This window comes from Cimex lectularius, unplaced genomic scaffold, assembly GCF_000648675.2.
Source record: "Cimex lectularius strain Harlan isolate CLEC.00 unplaced genomic scaffold, Clec_2.1 scaffold27, whole genome shotgun sequence".
Taxonomy (NCBI): domain Eukaryota; kingdom Metazoa; phylum Arthropoda; class Insecta; order Hemiptera; family Cimicidae; genus Cimex; species Cimex lectularius.
Window position 1 is genome coordinate 2,055,822 of NW_019392670.1, and position 20,076 is coordinate 2,075,897.

Consider the following 20,076-nt stretch of genomic DNA (forward strand, 5'->3'; position numbering starts at 1 on the left):
AAAAAGCGGATCTCGGATCTGTTCAAACAACGGGGGAAAACGAGCAAGGAGAACAGAAAGCCAGATATTCTCTTGACAAGGGTCATCCATTCAGTACCAAATCTATACAACGGACGGGAAAGACAGAGGAGTGTAGAAGAGCATAAAAAACGATTTTTTAACTAAAACTTTTAGTTTAGTATTACTTCTTTTTGTACTTTTCTTCATTAGATCTTACAAAATCCTTCCATCAGTTTGTCACCTGAATCTCGCCCCCTTACAGCATTTTCTGTCGGAGATAGGGTATTTCAATTTAATAGAGTTCATTTTCGACTCAAAACAGGGAGTCAAGCGATAGGTATAGTAGTCGGCAAAATTTGAAAAGGTTAAAAAAATCGATGATTTGATAATATTTTCAAAAACTTATAATGGACATATAAATCACATAAAAATTGGATTTGATAAATTAAAACCAAGTGGTTTAACAGTGGACCCCTAAAAAGTCCATCTGGGAAAAACAGATTTAAGCTTTATGAGTCATGTAATTTGAAAAAATGGAATTAAAATTCAACCAGACACTTTTTTAACAACTTTTAGAATTAGAGCAACCTACAACATTAAAACAAATTAGCTTCATTTTTGGGTTCGGTAAATTATTTTGAAAAAATATCATCTTGTTTACACGAGTTAAAACGAAAAGGGACAGATCTCATTTTGAGAAAATAAAACATTGTAGCTTTTAATAGGTGTTACGATTTTTTAATATTAATTAAGTATAATTAAGTTGGCTTTGGACATTAAAATGGCTTTCGGCAGATTTGCTCAGGTTAGCCGGTGTTCCCTAGAGTAACATTGATGAGAATTATTGTTTTATAAATATTGTATTTTTTGGTGCATTAAAGTTAATTCAGTAAATGTAATTGTTTGTTTGTATTAATTATGAAAACTGGCAAAAAGGAGGGAAAATTCAAAAGGTGCGGTTGAGATGGGAAGTTGGTGTCCGAGTGGATCGAGGTCACGATAGCTCAAGTGGTAGAGCAGCGGCGTATCAAACCGAAAATCGTGGGTTCGAATCCCGCTCGTGCCATTGACTTTTTCATCTCATCTATAAACCTTAATTAATTATAATATATTAATTGGTCAAGCGGACCACGAAATTGGTGAATGTATTAATTATACTTATTTTTGTTTTTATTTCTTTTATTACGGATATATTATAAACCCCGTTCAATACGTCTAAGGCTAAATTCTGTCCGTAATACAAGATTACACAAATATTATCACAACAACCTGTTTTGAAAATTCCCGATTTTTATAAAGATTCTCGCTTTTTCTTATATGAGGACGCATCAGACCTAGCGATTGCCGGTTCAACGCGAAAAAAAAATTTTGTTCAAAACATTCAACAAACAGCAAAAGAATTATTCCACTATTGCGAAAGAATGTTTAGCTATTGTTTTCTCAGTCCAGTATAATGCAAGCTTTTTAAGTTTTGTTGAATTCACATTTTTTACTGACAACCAGAGCTTGAAATGGCTTTGTGATAGAACTGGAGAAGTTAAGGGAAAATTCGCTACGTGGGTTGCGCCTTGGAGATACTTAATTTGTTATGTTTTCTACTACATAGGGTCCAGAGTAACGTTTTTCCATTTTTAAGTTAATATTTTCCGCTTTCTCGGATATTTCGTAAGATTTAAGCATAACTCGATCTCCTATTTTGAAATGGCCCGGTATCCTATTTTTATTATAATATTTATTATATCGGTAATGGGCTTTCCTCAAATTTTCAAGTGCTGCGGTCCATATAATTTCCCTATCCTTTGTATCCGAAAGTGAGTTTGGTTTCATTGGAATGCTCCACTTTAGTTCTAACGGATCGCTTACATGATGGCCTAAAAATACTACAGGAAAAAATTTAGTTGAGTCGTTTGGTGAGTTATGTTTTTATAATTTATATATATATTTTTAAACTAGGGTTCGCAACATTGTGTTCCCGAGTGCTCATCGTCAACAAGTCAATAGGATCTTTAGCGTCCTCACCTGGCCTTTTGGCCTTATCGGACGTTTTGATTCTCAAGATGAGAGCTGACGCACTTCTGCATACGTTATCGCCGCAGCATTGGTGTAGAGGTGTCCCAGCCCCTAAGGTCCGAGACAACCTCGCTCCCGTTTGTCCACTCCGAATGGTCGGACCCGCATTGTGCATCGGGTCGTATGCCGCACGCGAAGGGCTAACAGGCCGAAATACATCACCCTGTCCCCCCTCCGCGTACTCCCTAGATAGAGAAGGTCACTCTATCTCCCTGAGTATAGGGGCTTCCCCAGTGTAGAAACTTCCGGGAGCGGTTTAGCTTAAAGTGGAATTGCTAACCGCACCCTAGATGAGCACCGCCTAAGGTAAAGTCTCCTATCGAGCTCAGCCTACACCTATCACGCGCATTCGAGGGACGCCAGACTCAGCCCAGGTGGCCGATCCTTCGCTTCCCCAAGAGTACCACGCCGGTCATACGCGCAACAATGCAAAGCATACTCGAGTCAGAGACACCGCTTCACTACCCGCTTCCATCCGCTTACTTACGCATTCGAGGGACTATAGCATGATCATCGCGTCCTCAACGTTTACCCGCTGTCGTCCGGTTGCAACGTCTCCCGTGAGGCCGGGGTGTTTTACGCTGGCCATATGCAAGCTTCACGAAGGTCACAGATAGAAGACAGCCTCTGTCTAAGTTCCCGCCAGGGGCGTCACCACGAAACCTTGCCCATTGTAACTTTGGGCTAATTTTTAAACATTTAAGTTACCCCGTGGTACAGACGGCCATACATCCTCCCCCGTCTGTGCAGACAGGATACTAGGGTTCGCAACAGCAGAGGTCATATAAACCCTCAGGGGGCCGGTGTTTTTGAAAAAAAAAAGCCCATTTGTAAGTATGTCGGGTTCGAATGCAAGGGCCGCGGGATCCGAACCCGGGACCTTTACATTACGTACCTAAACCGTTGCGGCCACCGGTGCCCCTTCCGGTGCTTTATTTAAATTCAAATTTAACGAAAGTATGTAATCGTCCCAATGATCGCAATCAATTCAACCTTATAGCTGTTTTGATATTAGGGACATAACGTTCAACCATATTACCTTGCGGATGATATGATGTCCTCAAAATATTCGCGATTCGTAGGCGGAATTCGACGAAGAAATTCTTTCTATACCGAGGAGCGAAAAACGGCCGCGTTGTCTGAGACAATGAATTGCGGAAGCCTTAATTTGTCTCATTGTTATTATCAATAAATATTTGTTTATGCTAAGTTTTAAATTGGGAATATCAATTAGACACACTAATTCCAAAACGTGGTTAAAGGATTTTTCAATATTTTCTTTTTACGGAATTGAAAAAGTTTATTCAGTCTCATTTGAATTCTGAAGTAATAAACTGTTTACTTTTCATTTTTATTTTCTTAATTTCAATTTTTAAACTTAAAAATGACCTTTGTGCTGAAGAAGTTGCGAGTGGTGTGGCACTTATTGATGATGGACTTCCATCCAGTATGCGGCTATAGGCATCGGAGTTCGCTACGACACTGCGAGACGCCGTTAGATGGTATCCAAAAACTGGGTCCTACCATAGAAGGCCGGTTTTGAACACCCTAGGGTAGCAGAACCACAATATGACCGTTTTTTGACTCTGAGAAATTTGTGTAAACCGGCACCTTACTGTTGTTCAAGCGATTCATCAGCAAGCATTTGAACGCACTGCTCGAAGAAGATTAAATCAGTATGGACGATGGCTTTTCGCTCGGTAAGAGGACAAGAATTGACCAGAACACACGGAGTTGCACGGCTCGCATTTGCTCGAGAACACAGCCATTGGTCTTTGGACGATTGGTCTCCTGTACTTTTTACAGATGAGTAGATTTGCTCTACGATATCCAGATGGGCTTGAAAGAGTTAGTTAGGGATGGTTACAGATGGTTAGGGGTTAGGGGTGGTACGTCGAGGGTCTCGAGACCACTCCCTATGTGGATGAAATTTTGGAATAACTACAATTAATTAAGGTTTTTAGTTGAGATGAAAAAAAGTTAATGGCACGAGAGGGATTCGAACCCACGACCTTCGGCTGTGAATGAAGTGTACTTCATTGTTATTAACTAATTTACTAATTACTAATTAATTCATAATTATGAACTAATTACTAACTAATTTCGTGAAGTACACTTCACTAATGCTCTCCGTCGCCATTTCAATTGTCGTCGAGAATCCAAACCGATTACACGACATTTGAAAAATGGCAAAAGGATGGAAAACTCATAAGGTGGGGTTGAGATGGGGAGTTGATGTCCGAGTGGATCGAGGTCACGATAGCTCAGGTGGTAGAGCAGCGGCGTATCTAGCCGAAGGTCGTGGGTTCGAATCATCCCTCTCGTGCCATTAACTTTTTTTCATCTCAACTAAAAACCTTAATTAATTGTAATGATTTAATTGGTCAAGCGGACCACGAAATTAGTGAATTTTTGGAATAACATGCGTTCCCTATCCTCGATGAAATCAGCGACAATCCTATCCTAATGCACGATAATGCCAGTCCACATGTCACTCGCATAGTACAAACGTACCTTCAACAGCATAACATCAGGGTCTTACCTCAAAAGACGAATGACCAAGTCCATCACTTCCTGATACACTCCACGATCTTGAAAGGACTCTTCGTGAAGAATGGGCCAACTCCTAGCAAAGAGACGTTTCCAAACTTGTATGCTGCTGAAATACGAGATATTGAAATGTTAATTGAAAATCTAAAACAAATTTTATCTGTTCGTCTTTTTTTTTCATTTGGCATTTTCCTTAGCATTTTATTTTTACATTTTTAAAACAAAGACTCAATTATTAAATGTTAAAAAACGTGAAACTTTGATTAATATATAAAAATATATACAAATCAAATTATATTACAAGTGGGTGGAATTTTTTGCCCGTCAGTGGTGTATAATATTGGTCGAAATGGAAAGGGTGGAAGTTTTTTAAACTTTTTTTTATTCTAAAGAAGTGGACGTGTCGGATGGGCCCTTAGGCTCCCTCGTTCCTCAATGGTGGCCAGCCCTTCTTCAGACGTTGAATGAATCCGATGAAGGAAGGAAAGTGAATGTTCTTCCTTGGCGGGATCCTTTGATCCGGTCGCCGCCCCGTGGTGGGGAAGGCGTAGCGCCGGCATTCAGGATTCCTATCCAGCCTTAGTTGCACACAAGCCGTCTTTGAGTTACCACCACCTCACCTCGATCAACACCTGGATTACGATTTATTTTAGGTAAACGAATCAATTTATTCAATTACTTTGTTTAAACAAATTAATCTGTTTGTTGTTGGACTTAAATTTGAACGACCGACAAATGGCAAACTGAATTTTTCTTTTTATTTTAAATTGCACACGCACTCCTTCAGTGTACAAAAATATATTGGTACTAAGGATGTGTTTGTAATTAAAACATAATTATTATCAATCTATTTTCTATATTTAAACAATAATTAAAATAATTTTTAATTTTTGAGTAAAGATCCAAAGGTAAATTTATTAAAATGGGGTAAAATTTTTGAATTCTATTATTTGATTTTCTTAATCCCAAGACTCGATACAATCTATAAACTATAAAAATCAATATTTTTTGTTTAAATTATTTTTTTTACATGTTATATAAGTGATTTTGTACTTAAATTAGTGTCTTCTTGATACTTATACAATAGTATTTTTTTTAAACGTTTCATATCATTTTTAACGGATTTCTCTGTAAATTTCCCATTCGATTTTTTCCTAGAAATCAAGAAATAGTGAAATATTCAAGTAAAATCTTATCAATGTTTTTCCAGTTGCACAGGGATTTTTCATATCCCATACAAAAGTTTATTACCCGTCGTTAAAAGTTAAGTTTACAACGATCACGTGTACTTAATTGTCGTACTTCCGTGATTTTATCTATAAAGAATAGACAAGAAATTATGCATTTTCATATTTATTGATTTTGAACAATAGGAGTTAAATTTGTAAGTAGTTTTGATTTAGGATTTTAAGATTTTTCTACAGACGTGTAGGATCACGGATTTTAATCACACTTTTCTTTGGTGATAAGTAGGATGAAAACTATTAGACACCAAAAAAAGTACATTTTTAAAATTTCCCACCCCTTTGCATGTATTTCAAAGGTATTATATATCAATAGCTTTATTTTTTTACCTAAGGTAAAAAGGTAAAAAAAAATTTATAAGCCTGATCGTATTAAAAGAGTATAACCAAAAAAAGAGTCTAGTAAAGTTTAAAAAAAAACTTTTATTCTTTAAAAACATTGGTTTTGTTTTAATCACCCTTTAACGCCCTTTTAATAAGAATTTTTATTATAACGTAAAAATAGATATTTTTGAACTGGATTTGTGGGATTTTCTGTCTCCGAAGTTCGATGTTCCACTTAAAAATTCACTCTAGATTTTATCCAAACTGCAAATTTAAACAGCTGATAGAAAGCCGGATATCTTTCAACCTATGATCAAATTGTTTAAATTTTTTGTTATTAGAAGTGAGAAAAGTAAGAATAAAATCCAAAAAAACTCCTCAAACCTTTCATTTTTTTTATCTCCGGTTTCGATGTATTTACGCAGGGGATATTTATGCCATTACAGTAATGGCATTAAGTGTGGTTTATAAAGTACTATAAAGTATAAAGTTTCCGCTGGATGGCTGTGTCGTTTCAAAATTAGCGCCGTTTTTGTGATTTTCGTAAAAAAATGGGAAGCCTTCATTTCGCCCTACTGTTTGGGAATGATATACTGTTCGATTTTTCCCGAAAATGGGTATTCAGTGGTTTATGAGGGTGCGAAAAACGAATGTCGACTTTCTGTTACTTTAACAAAATTCTAACCCACTCATCTACATCTCTCTGTCATTACGTCAATATTTAATTTTCACTAAAAGATTGGATTTTATTCGAATTAAAATTTTATACAACTTTTGGAAAGAAAACAAAATCTTCCTTCATGAGGTTCAAACGTTTCGAAATTTCGCCATTACAATTGAGAAAAATAAGGTTAAAAAAACAAAACCTTCTCAAACGTTTTATTTCTCAAGTTTTTGTTTATTTACGGAAGAAAAGCTTTTGCTATTACAATATATTTAGTTTATAAGGTTCAAAATTGTTGTTAACTTTCCTTCGGTTCAGTGGGGTCCTTTCAGACATATCACAATTTTTGTGAACTTAGAAGAAAATCATCATTCAGTCCTTCTATGTGGAAGGTGATAAATTTTAGAATTTTTTTTTCTCGAAAATAGGTATTCAGGGGTTTTTGAGGATGGGAAAAACAGATTTCAACATTGTGTCATGCAAAAAAAAAAAAAATCTTACCGACTTTGTTACAACGCTCTAGCATTTCGTCTCTATCTTATTTCCCTGTGTCCCTCCAAAAAAAGTATAATTCCTCTGGTTTTTATCCAAATTATAGTTTTATGAAACTTTTGGAAAGCGATTAATGTGTTCATTGAAGTTATGTGAACAACGTTTAGATTTTATGTCGTTAGAAGTGAGAAAAATAAGGATGGATTCAACAAAAACTCTTCAAACTTTTTATTTTATATCTCAAGGTCTTATCTATTTCAGAAGCGAAGTTTTTGCTATTACGTGCAGTTTATAAGGCTCTAAATCCTTGCATATGGATCTGGGGAGTCCTTTCAAAGTTATCACCATTTTTTGTCTGTTTCGAAAAAAAAAAATCTGAGGCCTTCATTCTTCTTCATAAAAGGCGAAAAATTTGCGAAGAAAAGAAATATATTTTCATTTTCCCGAAAATTGGTATTTAGGAGTTTTTGAGGTTGGAAAAACGAATATATTCTTTGTTTCTTGCTAAAAAAATTCTTTTATATCGCAAAGTCATAAATGTATGTATTTCGAAAAAATTCATTTGGAAGGTAAAACATTTTAGACAATTTCATTTTTTGATTTTACTGAAAAATTGTATTCGGGTTGGTTTTTTCGAATTTCAACTTTGTTTTTTGCTAAAAAAAATTTAACCTACTAATCAGTTCGAATATCACTACGTCAATATTGTTGTATTGTATGTATATTGAAATAAAACAACGTAGGAAAGAAAGTTAAATTTTTTTTGCAGCAAGTAACAAAGTCGTATTCATTATTTGCACCCAAAAAATACCTGAATGCGAAGTTTTCTCAATATTTTTTTCCAAATTGTTCGCCTTTTTTTCGATAACCCCAAAATAGTGATAAAATTGCAACGACTGATCTATATAAATCATTATAAAGATTTAGAACTAGATAAATTAAAAGTTATTCCATACATTTGACTTTCATAAAACTTCTAGAATTGTATTTATACAATAAAACGTTTGTGGAGTTTTTGTTTATTCCATCTTTATTTTACTCACTTGACCATAATGTAAACATTCTTGACATTGGCTGAAAGAAGAGATATTCTGCTTTACGGCGGTCTCATAAAATTTTAATTTGGATCAAATTAGGAGAAGTTAAGAATTTTTAAATGGCACAAATGACACCGGAGAAACAAAAATTTGACCCTGGCTGATGCAGCCAAAAAACGTTCATTTTTTTTATTAAATACTTTGAAAAAATGGATTTAATGGTTTTAGAAAGCGCTCAAAACAAATTTGAATAGTTTTTCCGTAAATTTTTTGCCCGTTTTATGGAAAGCGTCTTTTGCTTTTTGATACTTTTTATATATCTAATCTCATTTAATACTATCCTGTTTATTATATTCTTATCTTTAATTTTGAAACAACTTCACTGGTCGACAGAAAACCTTATAGAAATTTAGAACTTGATAAACCACACGAAACGACACAATAATAAATTAAATAAATAAATTATCTCTTTAAATAAATTAAAATTGAAGATATAAAATGAAATGCCTAAGAAGTTTTTGTTGGTTTTATCCTTATTTTTTTACATAAAATCTAAAAGTTGTTGACACAGCATAAAAGAAGAGTAATTAAACTATTTATTGATCGTAATAGCATTGATTCAGATATAATCCAGAGTAGTTAAATATTTTTAAGAGGAAACATCAAAATTTATTCTCATACACCTACCCTTTACAAGCCTATGATTTTTTAAATAAAAATCACAAAAATAGTGATAACTTTAAAACACTTCACTGATATACAGGAAACTTGTGCAATGATTTAGTATGTTATAAATTGCACTTAATGGGACAGACTTAGCCTTTTTCAATGAATTAGAACCTGAGATAAAAATTATTATATTTGAGGAGATTTTGTCAAATTTCATGCTTATTTTTCTCACTTAGAATGACGGAAAATTTGGACATTGTTGACATAGCCTGAAAGAAGAAATATCCCGCTTTTCAACGGTTGTAATAATATTGGATTTGGGCAAAATACAGAGTAGTTATGAATTTTTAAATGGAAGACTGGACATTGAATAAACAAGAAAATGCGCCTGGCAGATGTAGCCAAAAATATCTATTTTTCGTTTGCTATAAAAATCCATATTTAATGGCCTTAACGGGTGCTTACAACGAATTACAATTGTTTTTCACCAAAAACAGATTTTTTGATGCTTTAGCGAAAGGGTCTTCTCCTTTTTATGTACTTTTTTCTATTTTAATTTAATAACCAAATTTTCTTATCCTACGTAAAAAAAAACCAAAATAAATATATAAAACTTTAATTAAAAAAAAAAAAAAATACGGACTGAGATAATGAGAAATGAATCTTTTTAAACGTTGTAATAACTTTTATGCAAGGTCCTCTGGCTGAGATAATAAAGCCAGTGTCACGAGCGGGATTCGAACCCAGGACCTTCGGCTAAATACGCCGCTGCTCTACCATTTGAGGGCGAACGTCGTGGGTTCGAATCCCGCTCGTAACTTTTTTATCTCAACCAGAACCTTCAATAAAAGGAATAATTAATTGAAAGAAGTAACGACGGGAATTGACCACTAAAACATAAATAGGTTGTAATAACGTTGAATTTGGATAAATTCCAGAGGTGTTACGAATTTTCGTATTTTTACGTAAACAAAACATATCCACTGACATAATAAATTATATTAACATTGAAAACACGCACAGGTAGAAAATCATATTTTACAAAAAATTATGGAATTCACATATTTTTTGTCTCGGTTACTAGAGCCCATTGGCAAGAACGGACATTTGTCTAAATTTTTTTAAAATTTGAACCGTTGTTCCCACTTCCGAGCCTCCCCTTGATGGAGCACTAACTTTATAGAAGAACTTTTAATTAAAAGTAAATAAAAAAAAAATTAAACAAAATTGGTGTATTTTGGCTACATGATAATAAAAATCCTTTCCGTTGATTTTAGTTAGGTAAACTTTACGAAATTGAGAATTTGGTCAGGTCCCTATTGAAATTTATGGCTTTCTGGACGGAGTTCAAATCACACAATAATCCTTTCATGGGATTGTTATTGTTGTTTACCCGGTTCTCTTTAACGGTCCTGTTGTAAAGTCATGGAAGTCAGAACACTTCGTCGCTTACTTTCCCATTCCCGTACGTCTCAACGCGTGTCACGTGATTTGGATAGATTGTCGTTGGTTTTGTTAGGTTTATCAAATGGATTTCTGGATGTCTGAAGAAAAATAAGTTAATTCTGTTGACAAAACATTAGTAGTAGTATGCTGTATTTACACGCCGAGAAACACCTAACAACGGAAAATTATGCAGGGTTTTGCTGAGATCATCTCTCTTTGTTACTTTAGGTTGTGAAATTATAATTAAAAGAACAATAAGACATACACACATACAGTTTTTCACTGGACAGTACGCCCATTAATCCGTAATGCCTCGGAGAAAAATCACGAGACGATATAACAAAAAGCCGGTACGTGTCTTGATGAAACAGCGAGGACAAGCGGATCTGGTGACGAAGAACAAATGCATTGTTCATCCAACAATCTAATATTTCCCAAAGAACGCCATACGAGGCCAATTGAAGTTTACGAGAAAATAAACGTTTTAAAATTTGATAAATTAGAAAACTTAATCTATCGTTCATTTTACGTTGCTCGTTTGAAGTTAATGATAGTTGTTATTGTATATTCAACGTCGAGATTGAATTAAGGGCCGTTTTTCATTGTATAGAACCATTAGTGCATTCCGAATATGCTTCTGGTTGGTACCCTGTATTCTTTTGTGAATAAAAGTGATCTACGGCCAGGAAAAGTGGAATCAAAAAGGTCAACTTTTGTCGATTTTAGTACAGTGCGTATTTTCGTACTGGGGGGAGGGGGGATATTTGTCGGCGATTACATTTCTCTTGGCGGTAAGGTCAAAAGAAAGCGTGAAAACCGAAGATGTGATCGTTTAATTTCAATACACCTCGGTAGCTTTTAAATGCAATTAGAAATCCCAGAAGTTTATGAGCTTGCAATACGATTCTGAAGTCTTCACTGATAAAAAAAAGTCGTCTAACTAAAAATAATCTTTGCGTATAAATCTTTGAAAACATACTCTTACGATTTTTTTTTCTAATTTTAATCTTTATTGTTGGCATAAAATTCAAATTAGATTTTTGGTCAGGGTTAAATTAAAGTTAAAAATGGTTGATTTGATAAAATTTTTTTTTTCACTTTAATGTAAAAAAAGTTAAGTTGAAATTGGAAAGGGTTAATTTGAAGGTTAAAAGGATTCGTTTAATTGTACAATGGTTAATTGAACTTAAAAAACGGTTAATTTGGGGACCCCGTGAAAGAACATTAGTTGATCTATTAAAAAGCTAGGAGATGGTTTAATTTCAATAAACATCGGGAGCTTTGAAAAGCAGCCAGAAATCCTAGAGCTTATGAGCTTTTAATGCGATTTTGAACTTTTCGGTGATAAAATCGATAAAAAAAAGCCGTAGAATTAAAAATAATTTTTTCATTTATAGCTTTAAAACTATACTATTAGGACTTTATTTCTAACTTTTATTTTCATTGGTGGTATAATAAAAGGGAAGAGACAGGCGATATTGTCAAAGTTATATTGGTTAGTTCAAGCTGGTGTTTTTCAGGGTTAATTTGAAACTAAAAATGATTAATTTAATACAAAAAAGGGTCATTTTTTAGAAAACGGGTTGAGTTAAAATTGATAAGGTTTAAGTTGAAATTAAAAATGGTTAATTTGAAAGTAAAAGCATTAATTTGTTTATTAGGTTTCGTGATCCGCTTGACCAAATAAATTCTTTTCAATTAATTAAGGGTTTGGTTGAGTTAAAAAAAGTGAGTGTCACAAGCGGGATTCGAACCCACGACCCAATTTGTACTTAAAAAAGTTAATTTGAAGTCAAACAGGGTTAATTTGCTGCAAAAAGTTTCTTTCTAAGTATAAAGGATTAATTTGAAATTAAAAAGTTTTCATTTCAAGAAAAAATGGTACTTAGATAATGTTAATTTGATGGAAAAATGGTTTATTTTATAATAAACCTTTTTAATAAGTTGAAGTTTAAAGTAAAAAACGTTAATTTGAAGTTAAAAAGGCTAAAGAAAGCGTTCGTTTAATGGTGATACGGGTTAATTTAAAATTAAAAATGGTTAATTCGAAGGTAAAATGGTTAATTGTTCATAGAAAGGACGCAAAATTCGTATTTGATAGTTTTACAAGGTGCTTAAAACGAATCCAGAATTTTTTTGGCGTACTTTACACGAAGCAACTTCTGGTTTTTCCATTTTTTTATATAGTTTTATTCCAAAAATCACACATTTTAATTTCAAAGTAACTGTTTTTAACCTTTTAATTACCTTTATCATTTTTTTATAGTTTTATTTCAAATATTACACTTTTTAATTTTGAAAGTAACTGTTTTTAACCTTTTAATTACGTTTGTCATTTCAAATTAACCGATTTTAACTTCAAATTAAGCGTTTTAATTTTAAATTGACTCTTTTTAACTTTAAATTACCCTCTTTAATTTTAGATTTGATGTTTTTAATTTCAATTAATGGTTGTTTTACCTTCAAATTACTCTTTTTAACTTTAAATTATAATAACAAAAATTGTTTCTTGCGAATCCAGCCAAAAAGTTCGTATTTTTTTATCGCGACAAAAATTCCTGTTTGATGGTTACACAAAGCCTACTTTACACAAAGCGTCTTTTGGTTTCTGTGGCTTTTTATGTGGCGTTCTTTCAACAAATTAACTGTTTTATCGAAAATAACCATTTTTAATTTCGAATTAAACCTTTTTTAACATTCTACTTACTTCTTTTAATTACAATTCAACTTCAAATTCAACGTTTTTTAATTTCAAAAACCATTTTTTAAACCCAAACTTACGCATTTTAACTTCAAATAACACAGTCGACAAAAAAATTATCCCTGGCGAATCAAGTCAAAAAACGAATCCAATTTTTTTAAACAATTGTTTTTGTCCTAATTCACACGAAGCGTCTTCTGGTATTTGCAAATTTTACGTAGTTTTTCTCAAAAATTAATTGCTTTTTCGTCAAATTAACCCTTTTATGCATCAAATTAACACCTTTTAGTTTCAAATTAACTTTTCTTTTTGAAAATACTCTTTTTAATCTCAAATCAAGCTTTTTTCACTTTCAATTAACTCTTTTTAATTTAAAATTGGCGCTAGCGAAGTAGTAGAAAGTACAAGGGGAAGAACATTGTAATGTTTCCTTATGATAGACTATATATATTCATGATTGTTTTAGTAAAAAATTTATCTCCTTTACTACTTTGATTTATTATGCACTGAAAATGGACAGTTAAAATTCTTATTCGTTTATACTTTTTTTATTAATATTCTTATTTTGTTATCTTATTTGAATATGTGAATTTCCTATCTAAAGATTATAAATAAATAAATATAAGGTATTATGTAGGGAAGATTTATTATGTTGAATGACCACGTTCCTATTTGGTGAGTGTTTAAAAAATTTATTTTTTAACTAAATGTACCCCTCGTCATTTGAAGAGGAATGGATTTGGGTTGGAACAACAGTACAATCGGGGATCAGCTCTGAAGAATGCACTCGCGGAGAGCTTTCACTTTCAAATTTGGAATAGGTTATGACATCCGGCAACGGGAAATTTTCAGAACGATTTTCAGAACACGACCAAATTCCGAACTTAGAAAGCAAAAATGTTTCATTTATTTTCTCATCGTTCTCCTGCATAAACCTCAATTAAGAGATGATAAACAAAAAAACCACTCAGAATCCGCCGATAAAATTTAACTGCGCCGTCCGGAAATTGATTTCGGGTCTATTTAGGCAACGGTTAATTTAATTTGAACAGTATTTTTTACCCAATCAGTATGTATAACTGTGAAGTAACGTTTATTTGACCTGCATTTCCAAAAACGAAACTAAGTTCTTCAACGTGGCTAACTGTTTCGGCTTACTACTTTCAAGGACTGCGGATCGGCGCCGAGGAATTCGCCCCATTAAACCATATTTGCAAATAAGTACGTACGCTTTACACGGAGAAGATTCAAACAAAAACATATCTTTTTATGAATTCGGGCAAGGCATATTCATTTATAACTAAGAGAACTATATCTTTATTAACGTCGGAATAACCACGTAAAGCTTTTTTCCTGACAAATTACCTCTTTTTAATTTCGAACGATCCCCTTTTCCCAGTCAAATGACCGCTTTTTAATTAAAAATTAACCGTTTTTAACTTCAAATTAATCGTTTTAATTTCACATTAGCCCATTTTACTTTCAACCTAACTCTTTCTTTAAAACATAAAAAACAGGGATGATATTGCATTTCCTAGATTATTATATAATAAGTTTCCTAGATTTGAAAAAAAATAAATATAAAATATTTTGGCCTTTAGAAGAGCATATGAAAATTAATTACAATTAATTTGGATATATTTGTATATTTCAGTTTGGTTAAGAAATTTTTTTAACCAGTACATTTAAGAAGAATCGTTTATTTTAATATTTAATTTTGCGTAGATTTTAATTTTAGTTGTAATTAATGTCAGGTAAAAGGGGTTCTTATATAGAAGAAAACGAACAGTTTTAACACATTTATTTGAATGACTAAGTAAACACGCGTACAACCATTGGGCTTAAACTTACAAGGAGACGATAAGGTTGGTGTCTCACGGAGTTGGGCCACAATTTTTTGGTGGTTCTACACTCCAAAATATCGGACACGTATCCGCTACCTGTGGTGAGTAACTCCTGGTTTCGTAAAAATTTTTTTGGAATGTCGAAATTTACCGATTTTTAATGTTTCGCCGTTCTATTCGCTCAAATCAACTATGTGAATGTATAATTTTGGAGCATTTTTTATGTAGATTGCTATGAAATACCCTCTGCATGACTGACATTGCTAGTGTCAGTGTGCTTGGTTTTTCTCAAAACCTATGACACCGATTTTCATGGTTGATAATTCTTTTTAAACGTGTGGTGATTAGTGACGGTTAGTCGATGATTATTCAGAAACCGTGAGATGCGGTCTGGTGGGTTGCAGGTTTCAAAAAAACATTTTCTTTATCGTGCCAACGTTTCGATCTTTATTGAGATATCTCCAGGGCTCAAAGTGTTTGTTTTCTGTGTAATTGTGCCATTCTTGCGTGTCGTGTTGAGAGTGCCAGTGGGACAATTACACAAAAAACAAACACTTTGAGCCCTGAAGATGATCTCAATAAAGATCGAAACGTTGGCACGATAAAGAAAATGTTTTTCTGAAACCTGCAACACACCAGACCGCATCTCACGATTTCTAAATAATCATTGTTTTTAAAGAAAATGCCAAGTGCATTTTATAACTGTATCAAACATTAAAATCAGATTATTATTTCCTTAAAAAAAAACTATGTTCATTTTTGACAAATAATTTTCCTATTTTGGGTATTTTCTTATAGAAATCTTTTATATATTTTTATGGTACATACATCGTTAAAAAGCTACGTTCCTCCTCTTAATGGCATGTTTGACTTTAAAATCCTTTTAGCAGTTTTTGATTCATACCCGGCTCACCAAAAAAGTTTGGTCCAAATCCGTGATCCACCAACCGCTTGTTGGACAAGCCCTCTGCATCTACTTCACATGGCGAGGACAACACAATTAAAGCTGTCTATATAATAAACAATACTATTATAATAGAAATAATAAATTGTGTCGTTACTTTATGGAACAATTCATTTTCATATCGTCTTTTAAATAAGAGCCCAATTATTTTATATTGTAAAAAAGAAGAATTTTTTATTTTTATATTTAATTTGATATAATATTTTCTATATAAGTGTTTTTTTAAGTTGTGCAAATTATTTTATACTTCAAAATAATCCCAAATTAAAAGAGGAATCTTTTTTATATTTAATTCTATATAATTTTTTAGTTAAATTGTTTATAATTTTCATCTTATAAATTCATCCCCATTATTTTATGTTAAAAAATTCTGAAATATACAAGAACTTATCTTTACATACTTATATTTCATACTATCGTCTATGTTTTTTAATGCTTTAGAAAGATGATTAAATTCTTAGAAAAATTAAAGATATTAGAAGGAAGAGTTATACAGAAATTAAAAATGCTCAGTTAAAAATTAAAACTGTTTTTACTTGACAGAAAAATGTTTAATATGTTCGAAAAACTCTATAAATTTATTTATGCACATTAAACAGAAGCACAATTTAACAAACAAAGCATAAAACAAGGTAGATTTTAGGCAAAAAAAGGGTTAAAAAAAAGTTTGTTTGATGTTAAAAATAACAATTTAAACGGGGACCGCGGTAGCCGAGTGGTTAGCATGAGACTCTCACGCCGCGGTCGTGGGTTCGATTCCCACCGTCGCCTCTGGCCCTTTTTTCACAATAACCCCCCCAAATTTGAACACACATATATGAATTGTCACATGGCTAATATGCATAGTTCATAACGAAAAAAAAAAACGGTAAATTTGAAGTTAAAACCGGCTAATTTGAAATTAAAAAGGGGTAATTTGGCGGTAAAATGATGAATTGAATATTCACGAATCAATTTGAAAGTGCGAATGTTAAATTGAAATTAATAAAAGGTTACTTCTTAAGTAAAAAAGTTAATTTGAGGTTTAAAAAGATTAAAAAGAAAGAAAAGAGAAGAAGAAAAAGGGCTAATGTGAAATTAAAAAAGGTAATTTACAGTTTATAAGGGTTAATTTGAAATTAAAAAGGGTTAATTTGAAGGTGAAATGGTTAATTGAACGTAAAAACGGTTAATTTGGAGACATAATGTAAGAACATTAGTTGATAAATTAAAAATCTAAGAGAGAAAATGTTAAAAGATCGTAAATTTTATGTTTGTGCATTTGGCAATCTACAGAATACCACGTGTCACCGGATGATAGAAACTTCTCTTTAGAGGACACCTCGCGAAAGAGGACAAAAATATTGACATCATAGCTGTCCATCAGAAAGAGATTTCATTATTCCTCCAACATAGTATCATTGCGATCAGATTTTGCATAATTCCAATCTGAGAAATGGAATGGAAGTTAGAATTGAAGCCGGGTGAATTTCAGGGAAGAAGTAAAGCCAAGGTTTCTACTGTTAGAGAAACGAAAAGTTGCTTTGAAAATGGAGAAGACAGATTGATCCGGATTGTCTTTTGTGTACGAGTTCTTCGAATAACATTGAAATGTTGTATTTGCTGTGTTGTTTAGACTGTTACTGGCAGTTTTAAGATCGTGATCGAAATTCCCCTCGACATCTTCAGAGATTTCTGGCCTACCAGTAAGAAAAATTCTGTACGAATGATCACCCAAGTTCAACAGTGGGCTTCCTCAACTAGGACTAGATTCTTCCTTTTCTTAAAATAATTGATAATCAAATAAATCTTTGTATGCAACTAAATTTTAATAGTCAATCTACATCATTTTTTAACAAAAAAAGAGAAGATTTTATCACAAGCTTAAGTCAGTAAATAGGTACTTAGTTTTTTTAGCTGTGACTGTTGCATTGAACTTTTTTAGGGTGATTTTTAGGTCTGAAAGTTTGCGTGGTCGTAATTTTAACTTGTGTTGTTCTCGAGTTAAAAAAGAAAAGAAAATCATCGTGATTCATGCATTGTCTGGATCTTCTTCTGTTGTCGTAAGCACCGGTGACGAAGCGTTTCAACAACGGCCCCTTTTCCATTGCGTAAAGGTGAGCTGGACGGAATTTAGCGCCCTCTAAATTTTTTAAGCCGTCAGTCAAAGGAACTTTTCCGTTATCGCTTATACTACAAAAGGTTACCCGAATTTTCTATACGAAATTTGATTCCGGTTGGTTGAAACATTTCAAAAGTTGTTCTTTGCAATGTGTGATCTTCTCTGTCTTCTCGCCTGTTTAAAGTAAAAAAATCACCCAGACACATTGAAGATGGCGAGAAGCCGAAACGCCCCTGACAGAACAGTACATACAGAACAGCTTCATCACCACACAGACTACAGAAGGAAATCTCACGGCTACAATCCACTTAATAATTGAAATATAATGTCTAACCCGAAAGCGTTTTTTACACATGGACATCTTTTTAATAGTTTATACACACAGAGAGAAATAAAATTAACAAAATATCATCGGGGAAGATGTTAATGCATTAAAAAAATAAATAAAAAAAATATCGGGCCCTTTTTGAAGCGAGAAGGGACATCATTTTTTATCCGTTATGAATGTTATCTTCTTGAATCTTAAACGATAGGGCAGTATGTTGACCGGCGGATCAAAGTCGGCTGGAAGATCCGGGGTTGATCCCTACCATGAATTAACGTACTTTATGTTCATCTCGTTAATACGACAAAGTCCCTCAACCTCATAAGACCTCAAGATTCTCATTTCTTGGCAGGTAGTCGGTCTAAATTGAATTTGATTAAATTAAATTAAGCTGCAGTTGTTAATGTTGGACTAATCGACATCGCTACATTATTGGGTCCGTCTGTTCTCGCTGGTTAATCCGACCAGTGCTTGAGTCAAGAGACCGATTGTTCTTCCCAAAGAGCCAAGAAAAAGAAATTTTAACTTTTTATACTTTCGTCCATATATTTTGAGATTCTTATATATCAGTCGATTACTTTTTTTACGTAAGATAAGAAAATAATACGCAGGATCGTATTAAATGAGTTTAGATATATAAAAATTGCAAAAACCAAAAGATATAAAATAAATAAAAAATAAAAATTGCTTAAAAAATCAGATTCGTTGTAACCACCCTTTAAAAGTCCTTTTTTTCCCACGAGGGTACGCAACAACACAGGTCATATCAACCCTCGGGGTGCCGGTGTTTTTGAAAAAAAACAACAACATTTGTAAGTAACCCCCCCTCCAAAAAAAATCCTTAAATACGAATTACCCTGGTAACAAAAAATTTAGAGGGGGCGTCGGTGGCCGCAACGGTTTAGGCGTTGACACGGCGCTCATCACTGTAAGGTAAAGGTCCCGAGTTCGAATCCGGCCGCCTTGCATTCGAACCCGACATACTTACAAATGGGATTTTTTCAAAAACACCGGCACCCCGAGGGTTGATATGACCTCTGCTGTTGGGAACCCTCGTAAAAAAATGATTTTTTTAGCTGGATCGAACGGGGGCATATTTTTGTTCCTCCGGTGGCCTTTGTTCCACTTAAAAATTCATAACTCCGCAGGATTTTATCCAAAGTGCAGGGTATTACAACCGTTCAAAAACAGAATTTCTCTCCTTTAAATTTATACCAAGAATTTTTAGATTTTATGTAATTTTAAGTGAGAAAAATCGGGATCAAATCAACAAAAATTCCATAAACCATTTTTTCACGGAAGCCGAATTTGTGGCATAACACGTAATTTATATAGTGTAAAGTTCCCTGTGGATCAGTGGAGCCGTTTCAACGTTATCCCTTTTTAGTGCTTTTCGAAAAAAATGGGAGTCTTTGGAAGGCGGAAAATTTTGTAAGAGAAAAACATTTTTTTCCACGAAAAATTGGCATTCAGGAGTTTTTGCGGTTGGGAAAAACGAATGTCAACTTTGTATCATGCTAAAAAAAAGGTTAAACCATTTTCCTACGTCACTTGGTCACTTTGTCAATATTGTATTTTCCGGTGTTCCACTAAAACAACTCCTCTGGATTTTATCCAAATTCAAATTTTAGGCAATTGTAGTATA

General features: G+C 33.3%; 1 protein-coding gene and 1 long non-coding RNA gene across 2 annotated transcripts in view; one reads left to right on the forward strand and one right to left on the reverse strand.

Moving 5' to 3' along the window:
- Positions 1-20,076, reverse strand: part of LOC106667241 — an 86,438-nt gene that overhangs the window by 1,391 nt on the left and 64,971 nt on the right. The window contains exon 2 of the long non-coding RNA XR_001340524.2: positions 4,613-4,729. This is a non-coding gene — a long non-coding RNA (uncharacterized LOC106667241). The remainder of the gene's footprint in view (positions 1-4,612; positions 4,730-20,076) is intronic.
- Positions 5,009-20,076, forward strand: part of LOC106667240 (glutaredoxin domain-containing cysteine-rich protein CG31559-like) — a 109,170-nt gene continuing 94,102 nt past the window's right edge. Inside the window, exon 1 of the mRNA XM_014395080.2 lies at positions 5,009-5,273. The gene's annotated coding sequence lies outside the window, so the exon portion shown is untranslated. The remainder of the gene's footprint in view (positions 5,274-20,076) is intronic.